We start from the raw sequence: 27,427 nt of genomic DNA, 5'->3' as shown, positions 1-27,427 counted from the left end.
TGGGAATTTCTCAGTACCCTGAGAGTCTTCACCACACATTTGTGGGGAAAAAAATAAGAAAACCAACACACCCACACACCCTAACAATCACTAATTAAGTAGCAGTTGTCAGATCTCACATCATTTGCATATCAGGTCTTGAAATAAAAACAAATGCGTAAAATAAACTTGGTTTTGATACTTCCCAGAACTTCTCTAGATGAGGAACTCTGTTTCCACTTGAGCTGCTCTTTAAATCCTGAGCTGGACATACAGCCCTTAAACGAGGGGTCAGTTAAATTTTAGTTTAATGTTAAGGAACTTTTATATAGCTTCTGATAGTAACACTGTGTGCTTCCCTCCAGTTCCACCAAACATACACATCTCTTCCCTAAAGGAAATATAACTTGAATGTTAACACCAAAGCTGAGATGTGACACACTACCTCTAGAACTGGAGCAGCCCCAAGAGTACTCATGCCTTTCATCAATCAACAGAGGTTCTATTAGGGTTCATTTACACATACAGAGCTTTTTCCCAAGCTCAGAAGTCATTTGTTTAGCTAATGTTTATCTTATAAAACCTTTTACAATAACAAACACATCAATAAACCCTGAAACATTGGCAAAGCTGAACTACTTGAGAACCAAAGGGCACCCAGCTCTAAGGCAGCAGTAAGAGATGATTAAAATCTCATGTTTCCCATTTGTTTCAACATCGTATAACGTCTACAAATGTGATTTTGCCTTAAAGCCCTTAAATCTGGAAAATGCTTCCGCATGGCTGACAAAAATCCCAGGTGATTTTACTCTTTTCTCATCTCTTTATGTATGAGACTTACAACCTTAGAATATGTCCATGCTTCATGTAAATAAAAAAATCTTTCAGTCATGCCATGATAGAAAGTGAAATGTTACACGATGACTAAGTTACGTAATACTTTGAGTACCTACTTCCAGAGTAAAAGAGGAAATTAAAAACATCATTTTACCATTCCAAGAATGCTCAGAGAAAATAAAGGAACAACTCCTACCCTTCATCCCAAGAAAAGAAAGTCATTCTTACTAATTTTGAAGGCTGTAGATGTGAAAATCAGTAAGCTTGTCCCATTCCAGCAAGTGTCAGTCTACAGAAATTCGGAAGCTGTATGTTCATGAGGTAACTGAGAGCAGATTAGCAATATAAATCATCAGATATGTAAATGAGCAATCTGATTCTAGTGCTCTTTCCATGAGGTCAGCCCAAATCTACTAATTGATTGCTATCTACGTTTTTAAAATTCGCTAAAATTAGTCTCCTGGATCTCTCTGGGGTTAGCAGGAATATCTTCTTATTCGAGTTTCTTGAAATATGACGGATTGGTATTTATGCTACTCAGGGAAGATCTTACTATGTTAACCTTTATATTCTGAAAAAGAAAATCAGATGTAGAGCATTGTAGCAATTGATAATTACTGGGAGGGAAGCAAACTGTTGACACTTACTCACACTCTGATCCTGTTTGAGTTTGCTCTTGAATCTCTGCAGGTAACCCCAGCTGGCTACTCTTCTCATTGTCAGCAGCTGCAGGCTGCCTTTTTTTTTTCCCTCCTCCTTTCTCTCAAAATAAAAAAGCAATCCCCAAGAAACTAATTTTTAAAACCTGCTATGTATGCTTTGGCACAAATCTTTATGTTAATAATCTCATGTGAATTCAGTGACTATGATAGTACATTTGTTCAACCAGGTGGGAAAGGAACAAAAGCAGATCCCTACAGAGGCTCTTGATCTTGAACTTCATTCAGGCATAGAAGATTAAATTCCTACAAAAGCTGTATCTCTTCTATCATGATGAAACCCTTACTTTCTACAGAAGATCACAGCTCTTTGCACAGGAGCTGAAGGGTCACATAATAGCAATGCTAATCATAAGGTGATGGAGAGAGGAGGTGGGTAGCATGCCAGACAGAATCAGCAATAGTTCTGGGAGAGCCACTGGGAGATTTTATTCTGGAATAAAGAGCATCAGACTTTGGCAGGTATTAGAGGTGATCATAAGAGCATAAGTGCAAAGTTAATGTATTTCCTTAAGTTATTATTGAGACAGCTAGGTGTGATAATTGCCACATCTTCTTGGTTTACTAAAATGTGAAGCAAAATCGATTAAAATAAATGACCCTGTTTGCTTTTACAAGTAGAAAGGAAATGACAAGAAGTAGAAGCACATAACCACAGTAGCTTTGTCTTGGGGAAGAGGGGGAAGTTGAAGGAAAGGGAATAAATTCTCAAATATGCTATCTGGATCTTGTTTGTCTATTTGATCATATTCTTGGTATCTCATTTTGTTCATGCTCCAACTCATAGTGAGTGTGAGTTTAAAAATCACCAAACGCTACTGCGGCCTTACACTATTTCTCTAAGTCATAGAAGAGAAGGATAGCTGAAAGGAAATAGAGGTTCTTGGGGTATTCTGCATATGCAGTGTGCTAGCCTTTAAGCGCTTTTCAAGGTTGGGGGTGACAGATACAGTAAAACAAAAAGACATCTTGTGAGTGAAAAAGTAAGAAAACCGCTTTCCAGTTCATTCAAGAACTTCCGTTTCTTTCAAGATTTTTTTTTTGAGTAGGAAATGTATTGTTTATATGAAAATAACTCCCCTTTTTCCATTAGGGAAAGGAGAGGGGAAAAAAAAGCAAAAATATGTAACAAGGAAAGATGAGAAGTTCTTTATCACTGAGAAAAGAAACAGGAGCGATGTCTCCTAAAAGGGCCTAAGGAGATGACGCACAGTAGTTTTTTTAATCCAAATATAACAATGAAACTTCTAAAAAATACTCCAATCCCATGAAAACTCTCTTTGGAAAACAAAACATTCATCTGCACAGCTGTTTTATGCTAAAATGCTTGTAACCAAATCCTTGTTCTTTTGTTTGAGGAAAGAAATATATAACCATTTCTGCTTTAATACCAAAACTCTGCTCAAACTGAGTATCAAGTTTCCTTTGCTCGTATAGCCAAAAGCTTGGTTCCCCTGGTATGGTTAATAAACCAGACAAATACATATTTCATCTTCCATATAGTTTCCTCAGCTGGAATTATTACCAGCATAAGCAGTGCTCCAGGTCTGGTGTACATTTCTTCTCCTATTACATTTCTTTAGGATCTTGCAGCTCCTTGCTTAACTCAGTAATGCCTGAGCAAACTTTTCGTAGTCCATACCTACATGAACAGACACAGGCACAGAGAACACACATGCTACATATCTTCCATCTCTGTGCAGTAATGCCATTTTATTCCCAGGTACTATCTGTCAAGCTAGAATCTTTGATGTCATAAAAATCCAGAAACCAATAGAAGTGCTCATGTCTATAAAACTTCTCATGCTGCTGACATTTTCCATGTCTGGGAGGAAGGAAGACATATTTTACACCTGGGAGTTGTTTTGCAGTCAACTGTAGTGAACTCTAGATTCCATTCACCACCTTAAGGTTCAACCATAGAAATGGCACTATATTTTTTCTTAATTAACAGGTATGATCTTTTTATATTCAAACAACAGCTAACAACAGCTTGTGAAGAATACGTTCTGTCTGCAAATCCTTTATCTTATAAACTCCTTTTATGGGATACTTAAAAGTTGGGTATATTCAACATTGGCATTCATTTACCTAATACAAGTTTCAAGCAATATTATTTTCTATAAAAGAATTTCCATTTTGATGATATCTTTCTAATTAGTGGGGAAAAAAAGAAAAAAGACAAATTAGTACAGATACAGAACAGATTTCTGCTAAAGTCAGTCAGATATTTGCCAATTACACCAGTAAGCGAAGCCTCAAGTTGACACTGCCTAACTCAAAACCTTCTCATTTATGTTGTCTCCATTCCCTTTTGAAAGACACAGTTGTGTGTGTGCATATCTGCACAGAAATTTATATCCACCACTAAAAGTAAGGATTTGTATCAAGCCTTTTACTAATCACTACATTTACTATGAAGACAGTCTTTCTAAGATCCTTCCTTTTCCAGAAGTTTCAAAATTGGTCTTCTTTCAAGGTCATTTTATTTATTTATTTTGTTTTGAATTTTATTTTTGGTTTCTGCAGGCACTAAGCAAAGAAGTATCTCATCAACATTTGTGTTCCCACGCTATTCCCATGAAAATCTCACTCGGGCTTGCAAACAGATGCACTGCAGATCCTGAGAGTAATAAGTGGGTCCAATTCTGTGAAGTGCTGGGCATTTTTTTGTGTTTCCCCAGGATCATACCCTAACAGAACAGTTTCTTTCTGAATTGTTTCAACTTTCCCAAACTTTGTGTGGCATAGTACAAAAATGTAGTTCACAGTTTCTAAGCTTTCAAAACTTTCCAGCGGGAAACAGCACACAAGAGTCCAAGCACACTCTTGGCTTTCATACTAATACCAGTCCCCTGAGGAGAGTTTGACTTATTCCATATTTTAGTTAAGAGGGACTATTACAAGTATGAAACATTTTCTGCAAAAACACTTCTGACTGAATCTCATGTTCACACTCAACTCTCCTAGAACCAATATTTCACAAGCATTTAAAAATATTCCTGGCCATTAACAATGGTGCAAAGAACACCAGAAAGCCACAAATCCTGTTTCACCACATGAAAAGAGTAGGTGTTTTTTGCAAGCAGATAGTCTGCAGACTGGCAAAGTAGATTTCTGGCAAAATAGATGTATTTCATATGAAAAAAAGAATTTGTGAAATGAATTAATGAATTATACAGGTAGAATAAATGTAAAGTTTAAATCCAGCCACGTTACTTCCTAGTTTTGTATGTAAATTTAAATTACGAATCTGCCACAGAAAGGGTAGTTTTTTGTTGTTGTTGTTTTCTTTTAAGGATTCGTTGTTTGTGTCTTGGCAGCTAAGCAAACAAAAACATGTCTTAGTGAAAACCCAACAAACAAAACAACACTATACAAGTCCTTCTACCAGGAAACTGGTGCCTGTTTTTCATTGGAAAGAACACAACAATGCATTACCCTTGACCACCCATGTACTTAAGACCTTCTAAACTCAATATTTGCATGCTGAACTCAATGAGGAAAGAATATAGTGTGTTTGCAGCAAGTTATAAAATGTCTCTCAAGACAGAAGTTTAGAATGAAAGTTCTATTTTATATTTTACTGTGTTTTGATTTGAAAATAAAAGTGGTGATAGGAGTTGGGGGGTACTCATCACCTTGAGGTCACTGAAAAAAAACCTCAGCCTTTAGTAGTTGGTGCCAAGGAGAGTGAAAGAAAGAAATAAGCCAACCTACATTAGATCAAGACTTTTATAGTCTGCCTCTTTATACTCATCTCTATTTTGTACTTCTAATCTTGTGAAAAATAGACCATTCTGATTCACTTCTGTTAGGCAAATCCTACTCCCAAATCCTACTCCCTGCCATCTGGGTTTAGGATGATTTAGAGAGAGAAAGGAGAAGTAAGGACCCAACAGGTTAGGTACTATTTATAGAAGCTGCATGTATTCCAACCTGTGAGGCTAAATAAAATCTACCCAAGCATGCTGAAACAGATGACTGATGTGGTTGCAGGCCCACTAACATCTGTGAAAAATTATGACTGTGATGGCCGGAAAAAGACTTACACACCCATGTTCAAAAGAGGCAAAGAGGAAATGATCTCCACACTTGCCAGCTCGCCTCAGTCCAGGGAAAGATCATGGAGTACACTATTCCAAACACATGAGTAAAAAGAAGGCAATCAGGAGCAGCCAACACTAATTTACTAGGAGCAAGTCATCAACCTGATTTGCTTTCCACAATGAAATCACTGGCTACATGGACAAGAAGAGAGCAGTAGATGTAATGTACCTTGACTTTAGTAAGACTTTGTGCATTGTCTTCCAAAGCAGTCTCATTTATAAGCTGAGAAAGCACGGACTGGAAATGCAGACAGTAACACGGGTTTAAAATTGACTGGCTAACATAATTCAAAACTGTCAAACCATTCAAACAGACAACTTCAGTTAGCATATCCAGATCAAAACTGGCGTATTTTTCAGAGTTTTTAGCATGAGGACAGAACTTTGCAACTAAGCTCCTATTGGCATCTCTTTTAAAGGCAGGACAATATCGTTGAGAAGATAATGACAAACATTCCTGAACACAGAAGAGCACCTCAGCACTTAGTCTGAGGAACAGATGAACTTCTGTGAAGGGAGAATCAGGGACATTTCACAGAGTCCACGAAATAATGAGGATGGAGATGGTGAAACATAGGCACTTGTGGAAGCTGAATTAAACTCCCTGCTGTGTGTGCTGAGCTTGGCTTATATGACAACGAAGTGTATGAATGTCTTGTGAAAACATCATAAAAAGGCATCATTTCAAAAATTGAAATCCAAGCAGGAAAAAGATGTTGGCTTAAAGCATACCCTTACAGATATATGACAGCTTGTCTTGGAGAACTTCTCTCAGTGGACGTCAGGAAGGCAAGTAATGGCAGTAACAGGAGATGGTGTTGCTGTAAGCATTAATAACAAACTTTCATGTGTTTCCAAGAGGTCTGAACAAACTCAGTCTGTGATTGTGAGAATGTGACAGCATTTACAAGTGCATGTAACTTCAAAGCTGCATTTGAACAGGAGTAAATAACCTAAACTTTCAGCTTAATAAACACCACACAAAGTACCACAGATTTCAGAACTTGCTCTCCTCATTGCTCTATGTCTTATGAAACCTGTAAGTCCCTAACTGACTCACAGTAACCTTGTGCAGTCCTGAACACAGAGATACTGATACACAAACAAGTTATGATGAAGGTGAGGCTAAGGTAAATAAGTCACAAGAGAATGCTTTAGTATTTTGTTACTATAAAGTGTATTTGCAGACAGCCTCTATCCTTTAGAACCCTCAAGAAGGTGTATAAAATCTTTTTCAGCTACAATTTCTGTCTGCTGTTGAAAATCTCAATGTTCTGATAGCAATTAAAATCTGTTAAGACCATCAGTAATTACAAAGTAGTGAAAAGTATGACTTGATGTTATTCCTATTTCTATTGCAAGTTGCTTAACGTAAGTCTTCTAAGTAAAAGAATTTCAATAATGTAGTTATCTTTTCTCCTAAATTGTCTTTTTTGGTCTTGTCTGGTCTTGCTCAAAATTTCCACCTGAGTATTTTCAGCTTTTATATGCCTGGACCCAATATTACAGAAGTTTCATGACACAAATCAGGAACAGAGTATGCTATCAGTATTTCTGCCAGTTGTGTCCAGAGATTCCTCCTGAAAATTGGCTTAGTACAGGAGTATATGGTAAACAGGAGAGGAGAAGAGTTCCTGGCCATCACTGGCCATCTCTGCCCTGTATGCTATCTCCATTTCTGATGAGTGCTTCAGAGAAAAGTACAGCTGGTCCTTTGTTCTCTGAATATCCCTTACAAGTCAGGGGAAATCACTCTGTTCTGATGCCTAGGGGTGATCAAATCAAGTGCAAGGTTTTATTTTATTTCCTACTTTGCTGAAGAACTAAAACAAGAAAGTTTCAGGCACACTGCTTGAAGGTAAATAATTTTGATCTTCTCATAACCTAGTGAAAAAATGATTGTGCATGGAAACTATTGGAACAAGACAGACCTCTGCAACCATGTCACACCTTATGTAGGCATTAAGCTAGTTTGTTTTAAAGATTTAATTTAAATCTGCAACCTCCTCTAGTAAGCCATATCAACTATTAACTATCTTTTTGCTATGAAAGTGAATGTTATTGCAAGGTTGAACTTCAATTGCATTCTGTAGAAAATGAATCTTCTTATGCCTTTGCTGGCAAGACTTAAAAGCCATCCACTCTTTGATATCTTTTCCACATTCCTACATAGAATTATCAAACCACTCATTATCCTTTGGGCTGATTCCTAAGTGCTTACCAGGAACTGAAGATATGATATGCTATCAAAGTACTCACTTCTGAAGTGTCAGACTTGGCTAGAAGTGACAATATTAACCCCAGTTCTACATATGTGTGTTTATTTAATTTGAATTACCTGTGGATAAATTATGTTTTCCAGAAGTAAGCACTGGGCATGATCCCTGAACACTGTTACAGCCCTGCCACAAGAAATTTGGTAAGAATAAACACCAATTAAATTTAAAAGAAATCAATGGCAAGCCTTCCTCAACTTTGGCAAACACTGAACTGGATCCTACATCAACGAAGACTAGCTTTTCACCTGATCTCTTCTGACTTCAAACACAAAGGCACTTGATGTTCCTTTGGGCAATTCAATTTCACCTTCAGGAGGTGCTTCAGTGGCCCGATCAGCTTTACAGTCTGCAACTGAGATAAAGCTTGCAAGAGTTGGTACCTGTGAACCGAGCGTACATTTTTAAGAAAGTCCCACCAGGGCATGTTGTACCTCCCAGAGGAAGGAGGTGAGCTGTAGAGCTGCCTCATGCTCAGAGGGCCTTCTGTCACCTCATTCACAAATCCACTGATAACACAAAGCCCGCATCCCGCTGCCAACTATAGAAAGAAGTCTGAAAGCGATTACCCTCCACTACTCCCCAGGTATTAAGAGTAGAATAGAAGGGGACAAGACTTTTGCTTTCTCCTCTAGTGTTTGGTTAGAGGAGCCATATAAACAAGAATCTTGAAAGTTTGTTCAAGTATCTTCTAATATGATGCAGCCTATAATAACTAAATTATTTGTTATTTAACTCAGTACTGTAATGCTTGAAAATAATTTTCTCAAAGTAACATAAGTCCTTATTTCATGGAAATATTCTGGGTTATACAGACTTTGTGATGAACAACTTTATTATTACCTATGTATGAAACCTCTTTTTTTTTTTTTTTTAGTTACTTAGATAGGCAGTAGAGCATGGATACTCTAACAAAATGCTCTGTTAGTCTCTCTCAACTGGATGAGTTCGTCTTCCAGGTGAAGAGCAGCTCTTTAATGCAGTGGGAACAGTTTTAATGAGCAGCTGATTGTGCCAAGACTTGGAAGAGTCACAGAAGGAACTGATACAATTTTCCTCAAGTACTGCCTTTTAATGGAAGGATAACTACTATTTGGGAACACATTTGCTCAGCTGAGTGAGAATCAGTTCCAGAGTATCCAGAATCTGACAGTCAGAGCATATCTGTTTGAAGCAGTGATGGAAATACAAATGCTTTTTTAAACACCGGAGCTGCCAGTGCTAAACTTTATGTTTGAACTGCACCGATGCTTGCAACAGTGGAAACTTCATACATGCCCATACAAAGCCCATGAGACAAAAACATGGAAACAGCATAATTACTAGTTTGAGGAGCTGAGCTACTAGAACTTCAGTGAAAACAATAAGGAGAGATTGAATAGCTAGAATTGCTTCTGTGGGAACTTCAGATAACCACACGGAACTCAACAGGAATTAGGAAAGAATTTCCCATGCATTTTATGGAACAAGTTACATATGCCACGTGGATTCATGCAGTATGGTGATCAACTGGTTGGAAGAACTGAGTTCATTTCTCATTTTGGAAGGTGATACTGATTGCGTTTTTTTGGGTAGAATTGGCTAATAATACCGTCAGACCACAAAACAGCAGGGAATGCAAAAACATGCCATTTTTTTTGCAGTAAATCTTAAAAATTATCTGTTAGCTGATAACAATGATGTGTGGGTTTTTGAAACATAAGTATAACATAAAAGTAACAAACATAAAAGTATAATTTATTCATGCAGAACAACAACAAAAGGCCAGTATTTAGTAGTTAGGAAAGAGAGAATCTTTACAAAGAAAGATCAAACTAGGCAAAAAATACATGCAGACATTTTTTAAAATTCCTGTCTGTTTTGTATCAATAATATCAGCCTTTTATTTAAATTTCCTAGTTGATTCCTCATTGATGCTTTCCTTTCTATAGTGATGTACTTTATATGTTCCTGGCCTAGAGTAATACTTTTGTCATGCAATTTCCATATTTCAAAATACAAACTATTTGCTGTATTTGCTGTCTGAAACTGTTTTCATCTTCATTTGTACAGATGGTCAAGACTCACCAATTTCAAATAGAAATTCTCATTCATCATCATCAGATTTTACCTAACACTGTCCAAAGCAGTATCTTTCCTACATCTTTTGTTCCTTGCTTCTGATCTTTACTCTGAGGCTGATTTTGATCCCACTGATTTGTTTGGTTGTTTCTTTCTTTCTTTCTCCCAGTGTGCCTTCTTTCCAGGAAGACAAAGATGATCATAGTACCCGGTCCACTAGCTTTTTCATGTTTTTCTCTATTTGTATAGAGTGAATTACAAATGCCGGTTTGCCAATCATTCAATATTTCAGATTTCCCTGAACTGCTCTGTTTTCCCCCCAACACTTCTAAGCTTCCCTTCCCTCATCAAATGCTGTCCCTAGTCCATTGTTATTTGAAGACAAGTAAGTCAATAAGAAAATGTTTTAGAAAAGGTTTTACTTGCTGATCATTCTGTAAATTTTTTTTTTTAGCTGTTTCCTAGTGTGCACTGTCTTACCTTGGTCATTAAACTGAAAACTGCTTCAGACAGGACTGTTACTGAAATTTCAGAGCATACTTGCAGTAATTAAAAAAAAATAATGATGATAGTGGTAGTTTGTTAATATGTTTCCTTTCATTCTCATAAGATCAGCCATGCTTACACTTCACAAACCTATTTTTAAGTGGTGACAACATTATTTGTATTACTGAAGCACTCAAAACCCACAGACTTGGACCACAACCTCATTGTGCAAGATCCTGTACAAACAGGGCAAAAGAATTACCCATACACCAAAAAGAATGCAATTAGTATAAAGCAAGAATCCTCATGCAGACTGATGTGGGAGTATGTGTGTTTTGAGTAGTCTGAGAACACGGTGATTGTGACTGATTTCAAACTGTTTCAGATACCCCAGAAAAATCGTACACTAAAGAAGGCATGGGGAACAGTCAATGAGATAACTTTGCTGGTGTATGTGAGGAGGCTCCTAAGGAGGAAAAATGTGAAGGTATGTAGTCTCTAGTATTCCACGTTTACCTGAAATTGTGAATGTTACCCTATGAGTGTTTTTCTGAAGTATTAGAATTTCATAATCCTAAAAATACATGGAATCTAGAATACTTCTAAAATCTAGAATATATGTTCTTAAAAAAAAAAAAGCGCACAGTAATACATACAGATTCTTTCCAAAGGTATGTTCATTTCCTTTCTTGAAATCTCTAAAAGTCACAGCAACAACCAGATTATATTCTTTGTAAACTGTTTCCTCCTTCCATCTGCTGTGAAACACGAACTGTCATTATCCTTTCCTCCCACTTCTAGTTTCCTCTCAAAGAGGATCATCCAGTTCTGAAGATTCCCAACCCTCAGCCCCTGCGGCATACAGCTGCTCCAGAGGCCAATACACCCTTATGGCTCCTGTTTCCTTTGCCTCCTTCATATCTAAGAAGATTACGAGAAACAGTGACAATTCTGGAGCTTTTGAAGACTGTTCAGGAATTTACAAAACATGTTAATGTACTTCATGTGCTGGAAGGGCTGTACTAAAATCCCTCTTTGAGTGTGTACGAATGAGATATTTTCTAAAGCTCTATCATTGCCATAAGATGACACATAAAAATTTGTGAGCTGCCCAAATCTATGACAGCCCATAAAAATATGCATTAAAGATTTTATTATGCCACGAATGATATCATCATTAAATAAGTTAATATTCCTTAATAGCTATTACTCTTTACAAGCCATGGATCACAGGACTGAAGCATGTTTATGTCACTGCATGCTTACACGCTGAATTTGTTGCAAGATTAGAGTCCAAAACACTATTTATTTCCCCACACCAATCTTTCACACTACAGCTTTACAGCAGTCCAGCATACTCATAGCAACTAGGTCATTAAAAGTAATACCAATAGTCAAAGGAGACTTAACAGGAAAAAGGCATTTCTTTCACTAATTTCTATACACTATTCTATTCTATTTCTTTACACTAATTGCTATTAGTGTAAGCAACTGCTTACACTAAATCAATTAATGACAAAACACAACACTGAAAGTGTAAAAGGTATGCAAACTTGAAGGAATCTTCTTTGCATATTTTGATAAACTCCACCTACCCCATTTGCAAGAGATTGAGGAAGTTCAGAATTAGAAAATACATGTGTTATACAACTATGGCAGTCCGAAAGAGCAGGCTGACAGGCAGACACCCGTGAAATGCCCCTTTGGAATTCATGCATCCTGGCTTTCCCCGCTGCTGGCAGCCTGGGCAGCAGCAGCAGGCGATCTGAGCAGACTCACGTTCTGCAGGGCCCTGCAGCAGAACCACCGATGACCCCGAGCGATTAAAGGTCAACAAACTTCAGCCTGAAGCAACTGTGCTATGAACTTTGGCACATTCTGAGTCGGCTCCTGCTGGTTTGTTGCCTTTGGCCCTTATCTTGCAGTTTAGCAAGGATTGTGAAATTCTGACTAAAGTTACAAGACAGATCGGTTCTGACTCAAGGTCTTGCTCTTCAAATGTCCTCGGTCTTCAGAATTCCTTTGGCAAATAATCTCATCTATCAGCTAACATTTTCCAATAGGTGTGTCAAAGGGACCAATGACAACAAAAAAGTCTATAAATATCAAGAGCTGTACGGAAACACGGATCAGAGTCTCTAAGGTAGCACTTTGGCAAAACTACCTGCATGTGTACAAACTTTAACCTGCAACTGAGAAAACACTCCCTCTTTGAACCTAGTACTAAGTACTGCTTTGAGGTGGGAAGAAGAAGGGAAGAACTACTTCAGAAAAGTTCAAATAACTTTGGAATATGGGAAGAAATATAAGAAAAGAAGAGGAGCTACCCACTTGCAAAAGTGCTTATAAGCCTAACATCACTGACTCCCAAATGTCCAAGCTGCCTATGAAACAGAACTTTCAACATAAAGTCACTTAGATTCCTGTTTTGTTTTCCTTCAAATTTTATTTTCATGCATGGCACAACTTAGGCATTTGGCAGGAGTCGTAACTTCTTCCTCCTCAAAAGTACAAGGAGGAGAACATATAACTCCTTGTACTCCTTTTTTCTTGGAAATGTTTCTTTCTGTCATTGAGGTGGCCTCAGTGCTGCAAAAGAATACTTGAATTAAGGCCTTCAGCGAAAGGTGGACATAGGAAGATATACAAATAAAAAAGGCGTAGAAAAATATTAAGAATGTCCCCTGTTTCTTGGAAAGAGGCACCTCATTTCAAATAACAAAAGCTCTCCATAGTCAAGTACTTGCTATGAGACCTGATACATCTTTCAGCATACTTTGAGATGTAAACCTAATCAGATTCAGCTAAATAGTCCTAGTGCTTCTGCCCTGGTCTTTACCTGCAAGCAGGTAGTTCCTACTTGTAGTGTGTATTTTAACAGCTGTTCTCCCTTCCCTCTCTCCCTGCCCTTTCTCTAAGCTCTCAGGACCAAGTAAGAAAATGATTATAGAAATAATTTCATTCTTTTGCCTTGAAGGACAATCTCTTCCCTCGCCCAGCTGGTAGTGCAGTGCTTCATGCACCCCAGGGTACATCTGCCCCTCCTGGCTGCCAGGGCACACTGCTGGCTCATGTTCAACTTGCTGTTCACCAGAAACCCCCAGATGCCTTTCTGTGGGGCTGCTCTCCAGCCTCTTGTCACCCAGTCTGCACATATAATGATGGATAACCCATCTCAGGTTCAGAATCTGGCACATGCTGTTGTTAAAATTCATGTACTTCTGCCCTTCTAATAGTTTTCAGAAACTGTAAAATAGTGTCTCAATTAAGAAAAAAAAATAAAAATCTGAACAATTACAGGACCTCCTGAAGGTCTTCTTCAACATGAAGGAAGAAGAATGCCTTCTGCGTACCCAGAATTTCTGAATTTTAAAAACATTTCTTAAATCTCTTTTTTTTTTTTTTTTAATATTGAGTCTAACTTTTCATGTGCTCTGATTTTACCCACTTACAACTTCTGTAATTCCAAAAGATTATTCACAGGATATTCTAAACAATATGAGAAACTCATTAAAGATATTTTTCCCCTCTCATAAGAATACAGAGCACAATACAGAGTCCCAAAGCACTCTGAAATCCCTAGGCATGTTGAAACCTCACTCAGTGTGTTGGCAACTGCAAAACTGGATCTTTCTTGAACTACTTTTGTATTGGCAAAGGAGCAAAAGAAGAATTAGAAAGAAAAATTGCATGTGACTGTGTAGCAAAGCTCCACAATGAGCCAGCACAGTTCAATTTTAACAGTTTGGAAGCTGGATATAAAACTAGCTGTGGTACTTTGTTACATTTTTGCTATCTGCTTTATCCCTACCACACCACTAATTCTCCAATGACATACTGAATTCCGGAACTTTTTGTTCATTCATCATATCAACCATATAAGTTTGTGAAAATAAACTCATCTCTCCTGTTCAGCTGAAAGGTCTATACATAATTTTACTTTTTCTAGACAAACCTCTCTGCCATTTTGCAGAGAATACAGAATTTCAAATATTGTTAGCTTGTATTAAAGTTCCTTCAGGTTTTTAAGGAGACATAACTTTGCCAATCATTTGAGGTGCTTTGAAACTCATCACATTTTAAAGAAACAGTATATTTAATCTCGCATTTATCTAATCTTGTGTCTACTCATCAGTACTCAAAAGGTGCCTTGAGCATTCCTAAGACCGTACTATTGCAATATGAAATATTCTGGTCTGAGAGTTACATCTTTTTGAATACAGTGCTAGCACGCTACAGGATCATGGGTTATTGAGAGATTAAATGTCATCTACTTCTCTCCCTTCTCTGAGATGAAATCCTATTTGGTTACATTTCAGTCTTTAGACTTAGTGGCCTGAAATTCGTCAGTGACTGCTTCTCATGTGTTTGGTTTTTTTTGTTTGTTTGTTTGTTTTTTACCTAATAGATTACTAAGGAACAATAAACTTCTTAGACCAGTGCTAAACATAGTTTTCTCAGAGCAGGAACCTCAGACTTCAGAATGAAGACTGGACAATCTTCCTACTTTCATTCCTGAGCAGTACCTGCCATTCTGTATTGCAATGCATTAACCATTAATCTCTACATAATCCATGCAGTATTATTTCAGTATTTATTGTGAGGTAGCATATAGGGAATACCTGAAGAACCAATTTTGGTTACTTGCATTTTATTTCTCTTTTAAAATAATGCTAGTACCAAAACACCACATAGATGGCTTGGTAAAAGAAGGTAAATAGAACAAAAGTTCAGAGCATACTCTATGCTTTAGGGGAAAAACAAAACAAAACAAAAAACTAAAAACTTTGCTATTCTCTGTATTAGAACACAAAAAGGTTCAAAGTGCGGTAGTTAATCTGAAGAAAATAAAAAGTGGCAACATGCTGGAATGTACAGTTTCTATGTATAGAAAGCCCAACAAACTAGAAGCTCATGCAATTCAATTAACAATTTACAACACCTTCCTTGTATAGTGCACTGCAGAAAATGGCAGGCTGTTTCATTTCTGTATTTCCAGACGCGTGTCATTTCCAACCCCATATTTAATAGTGTGTAACTGCCTGAAGGGGAGAGATCAGAATGTGTGGCATGTCTCACTGAGAGGAATTTTGTGCATTAAAAAACCCCAAACCAAACTCTTTCAACTTTCAAACAGAGACGCTAACCAACTCCCTTGCTTCCACCCTGACTTTGAAGGCAAAAATAAATAAATAAATAATAAAGAGAAAAAAGAAAGGAAAAAGAGACAGAAAATATAAAGTGAGACAGAGAGTGAGACACACAGAAGGCAAGGGAGAGAGAGAAAGAGAGCGCAGGAGCAAGCAAATTCCTTATGAGAGAGGCGTATGTAAAGGACAAGAAGAAATGGTTTTCCATGATGTCACTCACAGCATGTCTGTGTCTGGAAAAGTGTTTGAAAAGGCAGACATGGATTTCTTCCATTCCAGTAATGCAAACTATTCCTGCCACGTTTTCAAACCATGTTCCAGGAGTAAAGAATACCGTATGCAAGGCATGAAAGAAAATAATATAGATATTTATTAACTACAACCAAGCCGATTTGAGTGAGCTGATAATTTAGGTACTATCATTTCCTCTTTACCTTTTAAAATCCAGTTTTTCCAATTTCCTCCCATGCTGTAATCCACCCCCCCCCTTGCTTTTTTCTTCTTACATTTCTCACCCCCTTCGAGATGCTAATGCAAAGATCTTTTCCTACTTCTTCATGTGCATGCTTCTACTTTTCCTGTGCTCTCCATCTACTTGTAGAGAGATTAAGCTATTGCTGCTACTGTTTCAGCTCACATTCTGTGTCTTTGTCCCCTTGTTCTGTGCTCCCTTACTTGTCTTGGACCCAAGCCTGAAATTCTTTCTTAGATAAAACTCACAGGAAATTCTCACCAAAAGGCTTATTTACATATGACATTGTTTCTTTCCCCTTTAGGACTGCTTTTCTTTCTTGGGGCTTTGCATATTCTCTCTTCAGCTCAATGCATATTATTTCAGACATCACCCTCCCGCCCCCAAAACAACAGCCACCAAGCAAAAAAACAAAACAAAAACCCAACACTAAGCTGACAGCACACTTAAAATAACCATAGCTGCAAGTGGAGGCATGGATTCATGGGGGCTGAATTCAGTACTAACAAGACTGACAATATAAACAGCAATTATTAGTGATGTACTTTTCCCCCAAAGGCACTGGTCTTCACTCCATGGCCTGGAAAACATCTAATACCTATCTTTGCTATAAATGCTGACAGTTCTTCCACCTTGCTCTAGTCACAGTCAAACACACTATCCAGTTGCATATAAAAGGAAGAGAAGTAATTTGAAAGCTCAGAGGGATAGGCAAAACTGTGTACGCACAACCACTGCCAGGACTGGTGAAAGCCACAGACCATGGGGAAGACAGTGTGTACTGTAGAACAGGGTAGAAAATTGTATTAATTAATTAACTTTAATGCAAGACGCAAATCCAGAATAGAAGTTAAGAGGATGGAAAAGTCAAAGAAAAGAAGAGAAAAAAAAAAGGAGAACAAAAAAGAAGACACAAACAGATGAAAAATTGGAACAAAAAAGAAACAAAAGACAAAATAAAAGGAAGAAAAAATAGACAAAAAAGAGGCAAAAAAAAGAGGAAAAGAGAAAAACAACACAAAAACAGAAAAAAGACCACTTCAAAGATTCATAGCTAACCTAAAGTAAAGCATCATTTTAAAAATCATCCTCATCAAGAACACACACACTTGCCAGAGGCATTCCATTTTCATAACATCCCAACAGGGGTCAAAGTCTCAAGCACTAAACGTTTGCATATGTATATGAGGAGATTAGTTGAAAACACTGTACAATAAATAGAACAATTCTAATCATGTCAAGACAACAATATCAATTTAAATGGGCACTAATAGTTATTTTTACTTTGGATGTTAGCAGGGTTGATGCTTAAGGCAATAGGTTTCTTGGTAGTATCTAAGTAGCTCAAGTGTGATTGCTGTACCTGCAACCAGAGTGCATCCCATGTGCTCCACTTGACAGGACTAGCATGGGAAAACTGGATAATCTGAATTGCCTCCTTGTAGGAACTTCACATGAGGACAAGAAAGGATGTGGTACTGCCTGGGACACAACTGCACCTCTGAACCAGCAGTCTTACAAATGAACTCCTGAGATCACACAGTTTTTTCCATCTTTAAACCACTTGGTGCTCTCTCTTCTTTTGAATTGCTGAGGGGCAGGTTAAGGGGCTGGTGGCTCTCAGTCCACAGGATGATCTTCAGTTTGTGCTATTTAGTTTGACTGCTGCTGTCCCATGACACTAATTCCTAGCAAGATGTAATAATCACTCATAAAGTCTGATAGAGAAACAGTGGATTTCTTCATAGAGCTATCCAAAACCAAAATGGGAGTTGCCCTTGGCAAATTACAAGTTAACCAACAATTCAGTATCTAACAACAGTTTATCCTAGCTGACAGTCTTGTGCAACACTGTTGGACTGAATAAAGTTGCAGCTTTTTGTCACCTATTGGTCTTCTACTGGCAAAAAGCTCAAGTTCTTTCACAGTATTGAAGCCCCTTAGCCCCAGTTCCCAGAAAAACTGCAAGCCAGCTTTCTGCAGCAAGGCTCTAAGTAGCTCTTCCTTTTCACTCCATATTAACCAGCAAGGGGACCTGCTGACCTTTTCTGGTACCCTTTTTCTTTTGTTCTGGACATTTTGAGATATGTTGTTGTTACTGAACAGGATGGAAACAGTTATACATCTATGAATATTTCTATTTTCATGCTGTTTATTAGTCTTTAATGGAGAATATAGTCTGCTCAACTTGATGTAGTAAGTTTTTGTTCAGAGCTATCCTATGGACTTACATCATTAAAAATCCTTATGTATGTACTCTGCATGTGGTGAAATTTATTCTCTGACATATCTTCCAATTATTTTCTTTCAATGACAAAATTCCAAAAATGGTGAGATGTATAGATGTAAAAACTGATGCAATACATCCTTCATTTTAATAGGAGATTTCAGATTCCACCTTTTCAACAGACTTTCCCAGTAATGTTTGGAATTTATTACTTGCTCTGAAATCAGACATTAAACAGAGATGGCATGTTTCACTAGAACAAGTTATATTGAGATAAAGTGCTATGCAAGAGAAATAGCATCCACATAAGAGAAACAGCCCTTGTAAGGGGTTCCATGCCCAGCTGTCTACGGTTAAGAGAACATCTGTGATTGTACTAGATCAGTCTAGCCTAGTTTTCTCTCCCTGACTGAGACTTGCAGTAGATTACAGAATGTGTATATAAGCATGGCAGCTGTAGAGCATGCATGTACTGCAAACACTACGCCCAGCAGATGAGGTTGGCAACCTGCGGCTCTTGAGTAAAATGCAACTCCTGCAGTAGGATTTCATCACATGTAAGACTGTAATGGTAACATGCAGAAGATATCTTCATTTGAACACCTTTTTATGGGTTGTATTTTTTTTTCTCCATAAGAATGTCTAAGCAATTTTGAGACAATTTATTTTTACCTTCAAAAATATCAGCAAGTTCCACAAAATTAACCCTTAACAAATATTATTGCCCTTTGTTTTAATAAGTAATTATTCCCTATGTACCTCACCTATACCATTCACCTCCTTCAGTTATCTCTTTTGCAAGTGTTGGGTCATGCCAAAATCCATGCAACAACATTCAGATGTATAAACCTCTCCATTATAGCAATTTAAGCAAACAAACAAACAAAATGTAATTAATTGAATAAGAGTGCACTTCCATACATAGTAGACTTTTGCTTTTTTCCAGGGAAAATAAATTTTTTACACTGTAGACATTACAAATGATTTCACATCTTTTCAGCAGTTTTCCACACATAGGCTTCTAACTTAGAATGATTTAAAATTATTTCCCATATTTTCTTATGCATGCAACGGCAATTCAGAGGTGGATTATGGGATTCAAGTTCTTTGATGCAAATATGCACTATATGAATTACATGCTGACAGAGAAAGTTGTTTTTTTTTTTAAACAATGACATAAATGTCACGTAAGATTTTCTTAGTGCTGAAGAAGAGTTAAAATTTCATACTAACATACAGCTAAACATATTCAAGTAACTTCAAGAAAAAAAGGGGAAACTTGGTATTGATTCAACTGAGTCCATATGGAAGAGCACAGAAGAGAGACTCACAATAAACTTATGAGGCTATAAAAATGGAGAACAAATGGTAACATTTCACATAGTGTCTGACATTCAGAACATATTGCCATGGAAAGAAAAGCCCAACAAGTTCTGAAAAGTTCAAACTAAACCAGCTTCATAGCAAAACTGTTTAAGTTAAAAAAGACATTAATATCCTGTCATTCTATTAAACTACCATTTCTGAATGGTTAGAGAAAGTGAGACTGTTCCTACTGATTTCATCTGAAAGAAAGATATACTTCTGAAGAATAACATTTTTAGATAAGCTTTAACAGGACTTTCCTTCCTCATTTCTTCATGTAAATCAATGAAGTTTACAGAAAGTATACTTTTGCTTGCTTCCTTCACAGGTTTATATCTAATAAAGCAGGCTGAATCCTTACTAGTCCTCAACATTGCTAGTCTGCAAAACCTGCCTATTCCTGATAAAACTAAATATTCAACACAGTGTCAGTACAAGCCTCTCTAAAATTTGATTGAAAGGAGTGTGAATAACTAAACAGGTTGATCTGTGAATAATGGATAGACCAACTATATTTTCTCAATGATAATTGCTTGCAAATTGATATCTTCATATTTCTTTCCTTTCACAATATAAAAAAAATTTGGGAAAACATGCTAGTCAGCAAGTCACTTATAAATATTCACTTACACTTAATTTTTGGTTAAAACATCCAGCTATCAAAGTCCCACTGTGTCACTTCTAAATATTGACTGAGAAATAGACTAACAACTAATTAAAAGCTGATTTATTTATGCATACCAATCTTTTTGTTTGATATAATATAGAACTGTCAGTCCCCTAAAAACTGAGTCAGTAATCTATCACGTGAATCTTCATTACTAGCAGTATTTAAATAACAAGGATTGAACTATGTTATTCAGAATACAAACCTATAGTCACAAATGCTTTTTGCTATACTTAAATCATCTAATACACTTAATTTTGCACCACAATGTATATTTAAAAATAGTGGTAAAATTAACTAATAGTGATATTACAATTCCACATCCTCCCCCACTTCTTTTTTTTTTTTAAATAACGATGTCTAACCATTGCTGGAATGAGCCTCAGCTGTTTCCTACACACTTCTGGGATGCATAGCAGCAAGTCAGAGGCAGAAACATAAGCTGGTGGAGTGGGTTATTTGTTGGCTATCAAAATCATTAGCTTTGAAAAAGTACTGAAATCAAAAGTACTGAAATCAATTTTCTGAGCAATTTATTCTTTATTACATGTATGTTTTCCAGGACATCTTTACTCGTAAGCTAAATAGAAAATGCTCTTTCCCACTCCAGCTTCATAGTAATTTAGATTACCAGCCTGAACCCTTGTATTTCACATTCTAGCTCTCAGGGAATTCCTCTATTCCAGACACTTTCTTGACTGAAAATCAGCCTAACATTGTTTTTGTGCAGAAACTTGACACAGTTTTTGGATCATGGTCCTTGGCAGGCCTGAAGTCATAATGTTATCTTAGAGAAATGTTATGGCAGTCAGATAATTGAAGCATGGCACTGACTACTCTCTTGATTTTTATAAGATGGGATACCAACAATGCTTCTAGGCATCAGACATTCATTTGGAACTGGAGGACATACAACTCTCATTTATGTCATGAGCCTGAATGCAAATTCAGGCTGCCCTATGGTAAGTGTCTAAATAACCATATTTATTAATCAATGGGGCATGACTTAACGCTTTGAATATAGTGATAGTAGGCATGAAACAAGCTTCCTGAAGCATGGGAAAAGTGACATAAGACAGCACGTAGCATTTGAAAGGAGTATTCTGCATCCTTGTGGTAATTTATTCTGGTCAATAAATCTTTTAGCTCTGAGACAGGCCTTAATTCTGAAAAAGAAAAATACATCCGTATACTGATTCATGTGTAATTTCTGATATGCACGACCTTGTTTATTTAAACAGACTTACTCCTGTGAGAAAATACATTTAACTGATTGCAAAATGAGGTTTAAAGACACAAACTAAATCGTGGCTGAAATTTTTAATTGTTTGACTTCTTATGACTCACATGATTAAAGTTCAGATAATTTGTTCTTGGAGAACCTGGAAAGCTCTCTTTTTCTGCATCTGCTCATGATCATCTAACAACAACACAGATGACTTCCTGCTTTTAAGCCTTGGGTACTTAAATTTGAACTACATAGAAGGATATTGGTCCTGAGAGCTACACAATAAAATGCAAAGATTTCAGTTTCCATTTGTCTACCTTAGACAGAGCAATACTCATAAACACAATGCTGGTGTGCAAGAACATAACAGATTTGATTCCAAGTGTCAGTAAGCCAAAACTGCAGTGAAGAAAAAGGAGTGCAAAGAATGAGATGCCCTTCCTTTCCGAGGGGTTTAGGGATTGTCTTGCCCAGACCCAAATGCAAACAGAACATCAGAGAGTCCAGACTGCAGTTTCTAGGTTCCCTACCACAGCAGCATTCCCATAAGTGACCAGAAATGGTAATACCCTCAGCCTTTTTGCTCATGCAGAAAAGATGTAAGTTGTGTTCACAGGTCTGAGCAGATTTTGAAGAATTTTGAACTTTTTGCCAATTACATTTACAGACAGACATAACCACGAAACTTTCATCTGTAAAACATGTAAACGTGATATATTTCAATGTAAATACACATGCTTTTCTACTGAGCTACTTGAATATCCACAACTTCAGGTATGATCGATTTTTAGCTTAATGTAATTTTTTCTTACAGAGAAGATGACGTTTCCCATTCTCAATCACAAAAGGCTTGGATGAAATGAGAAAAATGAAAACCCTTCTGGATTTTGCAAAACAAACAGAGACTATCTTCTTAGAAGCCTGTTCATTGCTCACTATTTTTTCCTCACAATTGGGTCTGCTTCAAGCAAAAAGCAACATGCCAAGGAACCATCGCACTTCAGTATAACAGTGCTGTCAAACCCACATGCCTCCTATGGTGATACACATGTAAATGTGATATTATATTGTGTCAGCTATCATGTAGAAGACTGAAAACAGGATATGATTTTTACGGATACTAGCACTTAATGTACAAATAAATTATTGCATGTATGAATATAAAATGTGGAATTCCTTATACGAAACTTAAAGTTCAAGGAATGCATCTAAAAACCTTCCAAACATCTTATGTCCATTAACAGATAATTTTTTCCTCCCTCATTGTAAAATTAATTCTGTTTAGGACTAAGCGGTTTTTTTTAAGCATTTCTAAAGTCTCCCCACCCACTATCATTTCCATTAAAATTTAACTCCCAAAGAAAAATATCCACCTTTAGTTTATCATATCTTATCAATATTTAGAATACTTCTGTACAAGATGAAAAGCTTTTGAAACATGATACAATCTATACGTTTGTTATAAAACGTTCTATTCAGCCTGCTTGTCTGTAACGGGTTTAGTGACCTATGTCCCCTTTTCATTGCATTTACAAGATTCAGACAGCAGATGGCAGAACACAGCGATTTTTTTTAAAAAAAAAACGCTATAAAAATACAATTAGAAAAGTTACTGCTTAAGTCGTAATTTTTTCCTTCTGTGTATAAACAACAACAACAAAAAAAGACAGTTATTGTACATAACCAGACTGACACACTGCTAAAGACAGTATCAGCAACACTCCAGAAAGTTGGAGGACATGAGAAAAAAAAAAAAAAACTAAGTAAGCATAGCTGTTATAAACAGGTTGCAAGAAGAGACAGAAATATAGACATGCATCTTGATGTCATGGAAAGCACCCAGAAGTCTTCATGCTTAGCAACATGCAAGATAAGTATTTAGATTTCTGATACTGTGTTAGGATCAAACTTGGAAACAAAAGTGGGCAGCCTAATATATATATTTCCTGGGTGATACTGCAGTTAAATAAAATGGCAAATGTTTTATTGCAGTATGAATTTTGGTTCACTTTGGTCACTGAGAAATCAATACTGATGGACTGAGAGACTGTCCCTGACCAGTGCAGCACTGTCAGTGATGTAATATCTGGAGTCAGTGTTCTTGGTTTAAATTCTATCAGCTGATAACTCTCATTGCAAAGAGTGTTCACCTTTTAGGACTTGTAGTGCTTAGAAACCTTCATAGAGCAAAAAGCACCTCTACCATTTGCATTTTGTTTCTTTGTTCATTAGAGAAAAAAATAAAATACATTTGGAGTTAACATAGGAAGTTACACTCAGAATATGAATTCCTTTGGGGGCCAAGCTGGAGAAAGAAAGAGTCAAAGAAAGATTTTTAGAGGTTCATGTAACAAACATAGCATAATCCTGTGGTTATCTACTACAAGAATGGCAAATGTAGATTCATGGTGATTTATTCTTTGGATAAAAACTTTATGGGATGAAAAAACAGGCTGTTAGAATCCAAATGAAAATACGATCATTTTAAAATTCACTTTCAAAACTGCCTAACCCTGTCTTCTAAAACACTTTTTTAAACATTGAAATGAAAGCTGGCAGGCAATACTAACTTAATTAACATGGTCATATCCTGAAGTGCTTTTCCATCTTTTACTCATGAAAATTCTTAAGTTTTAAAGAAACAATACTTTGAATAATGTTGCACATTGAGTCTTTCTCTCTAATGCCTACAAGAATGACTTCCCATTTTGCCTGAAGGAATAAATGAATAACACAAGGAACACCACAGTTAATAAATAAGTAAGTATATATTAAACAAAGGTATGATTCGGGGAGACGAAAATCTATCACCTTTCATGCGGCATAACCCACTCTGCATGATTTCACTAAAATATTCTGCATGTGGTTACACAACTCATAGTTCATCGAATTTAGTATAAAACGTAATACAGTGGGAGATGTAAACGCTTCAAGCAGTGACTTCCCCGATAATTCTTCTTTAGGGATATTTAATTATGAAATCAAGGTTTCCTTGTACTTACCATAAATTTTAGTTTAATTTTGTGCAGTAAAGCAGCAAGAAACATGAACTCTATTTTTCAATCTACAAAGCTATAAATTATTATTCACGGAATGATTTGGCTTTCTCTAAACAGCTGTAGTTTTAAAATATAATATGAATCAAAAGCATATGTGAAAGGCTATTATTTTATTACATATAAATGAACAGTTTGCGAAACTGTCATCTAAATAACAGAACCTCTTTCTCAATCCAGTAACAGGATTTGTGAAAGTGGATTTACGAGCTCATCCAGGGTTTCACTGAAATCAGTAGCTGCACCTGAGTCCCATTCTAGTGCTTAGCCAGACTAGGTCATTTTGTACTTGCAGGCACAACTGTGCCTAAAATCACTTTGAGAAATGAATGCATTTTAAATGAGTCATTACAGCTAATCTGAAAAACAATCTTCTCCTAGATACCAGCTTTTCTGGTGATAATAGATTTCTGATTACTTTGCACAGCATGATTAAGGCTAGGTTGGACATTGTTGAAGCAAGTAGGATAGGACAGCCAAGAAAAGCAGTAGGAAATAATCACGGCTGTTTTTTTTCACCTGATCAGAGAATAGACAGGCTTTGCAGAGCAGATGTTCAAGGACAAAAATTTGACCACAACTTTTAGGCCTGAGTTTCTATTGTCTTTTAGCCAACTTTTCTTATTCCTTAATTAGTTAACTTTTAACTGCACACTGGAGAAGGCTATTGTAACTTATCTTTTGTTATTAAAATATGCTGAAGTTCTGTAACCACATATTGTTTTTATAATAATCAAGACAAATTTAGAACTCCGTCATTTCTGATCTTTACTGTTGAACAATATTATAAGTGCCCAGATGCACGGCATTAGTTTGCAGAAGGCAATGACATATAGGATATTTACATTCCTTGCTCTCCAAATCCAGACCAGACACTCCTATTTTTCAGTGTTTCTCATGACCACTGGGGCAAAAGCATGTTGATTTCATATTTTTTTAAGCTGATTTCAACTCCCATGTGACATATGCTTGCCAAGTGTGCAGTTAATATTAAAAAAATCATTGTCTATTTTGGAGACTGGTGCATAAAAACCCCAGAACATAGGCACGTGCTAATTATAGATGCATGAACATTCTTCACTATGTAAACATAAATAATATAAAGATGCCAGAAACATTTCTTATTATCCAGTCCTAAATGATTTGGGAAATGCACCTATTCAGTCACATGAATCCATATTTCACAAGGACTATCCACTTATGCACCTTGCTGAATATGAACATTTTAGTTGTTATATTGTGGACCAAACTCTATTGATCACATCATACTCTATTACTCTGATCATGAAATATAATAGTGGCAGATTCATCAACTTAGGGTGAAGATTATTCAACCATACACTTCTCATAAGACCCAAATCCCATGTAACGTACCAAATATATCTGCACTGTAAAGGCTTTCATGCTGCACCCTGCAGAATCATAGGAATAACTTTGCATAGAAATACATTTCTATAATGCTCTGGGGAGAATCCTGTTCTTCCTTGTCACGTCTCTGTGCAAAGAGTAAGGAGCGCTCTGTGCACACGTGTGTTCCTGCATGTCTACGTTTATGTTTGTCAGTGTGAATGTGTGTACATTACACATAAGAATGGGTTTAACTATTCATAAGTGCATTTTTAAGAAATGTTAAAGAACTTGTGCATGCATATACACACACATTTTTCTTTAAAAAGAGTATTTACTATCAATTTGCAGAGAAAGTTTTAATTGCTACTGAATTTTAAAAAACATTTTAAAATTTTAAAAACCTCTGCAACTGGAAAGGTTAAGATTTCATGAAATCTGCCCATGAAAATTTTAAATGTCCTGCTTTTTCATTAATCAATCAGTGAATCATTTCTACCAGAACTATCACACCGAATTCTGCTTCCAGATATTCCAGCACAGTGTGGCATTGTTAGAATATATATTTTTTAATTTTTAAATCCATATAAAAATTAATAATTCTGAATAAATATAGTTGGTCTTTACTCAATTTTCCTATCTGTAAGATAAGGTCTTGTGAAGTTAATATGTTTTCCGAGTTATTCAGCAAGGACTAGATTTGAACCCTTCCTGCCTTATTATTCCCACCCTCAACAACCCCAGTCTGCACAAGATGCCTTGTTTTGATTGTACATTCTGCTTTTCATGCAGTCAAGAGTTTGCTGTAGTTTGTTTAAAAATACCACATATCATTCCATAATATAACTAATTGCAGTTGCACTCCTGTTTACATATTATTAATAAACACAACAAAATAAGTTGTCCTTGGAGACTAAGCATCTGGAGTCCTTGAAGATATGCAGTTGTCTGCAGCAAAAAGGAAGTAAAACCATTGAAACAGTCCACTGGGATTAAAAAGTAGCTTGTTGAGTTTGCAGTGCAGAATAATCCTATTCCTAGACCACTTACTTTGACAAAAAAAAAAAAAAAAGGAAAAAAAAAGAAAGATGACAACTATGACAAGAGTCTCCATTACAGATAGAACGCAACACTTTGAGGATTTTCATGGGTGATCTCTACGTGGAAATCACTGGCACAGAGGCATCCCTAATGTCTGTTCTGGGCAGTGTTTCATGGCAATGCCATTCACCACACTCTTTTTAAAAACTCATTCTGTGTAGAGCCCAACGCTAAACATGACCAGAAGAGTACAGGAGCTTCTTTTCTACCAGTATGGGGTGGGATCACAGTCCAGCACCAAGCAGCAGGCTATCTAGCCATGTAGACCGGATGAACAACGGGGCTAGAGACGTACAAGGGTAAGGACTGAGGATGATTTTAAAAGATATCTGAGAGGATCTTGTTTT

The 27,427-nt window shown here is 36.7% G+C and overlaps 1 protein-coding gene and 1 long non-coding RNA gene across 8 annotated transcripts in view; one reads left to right on the top strand and one right to left on the bottom strand.

The window, feature by feature from the left end:
* Positions 1-27,427, bottom strand: part of DLC1 (DLC1 Rho GTPase activating protein) — a 281,768-nt gene that overhangs the window by 137,762 nt on the left and 116,579 nt on the right. The gene's annotated exons all lie outside the window — the stretch shown is intronic.
* On the top strand, positions 1,058-26,822 carry LOC308194952. The gene is made up of 3 exons (XR_013951093.1): positions 1,058-10,954; positions 21,204-21,310; positions 22,391-26,822. It is a non-coding gene; the product is annotated as an uncharacterized lncRNA (long non-coding RNA).

This window comes from Anser brachyrhynchus (assembly GCF_964034855.1).
Source record: "Anser brachyrhynchus genome assembly, chromosome: 4".
In the NCBI taxonomy this organism is placed as follows: domain Eukaryota; kingdom Metazoa; phylum Chordata; class Aves; order Anseriformes; family Anatidae; genus Anser; species Anser brachyrhynchus.
Note: the sequence above shows the minus strand (reverse complement) of the source record. Positions and strands in the feature narration are given on the sequence as shown.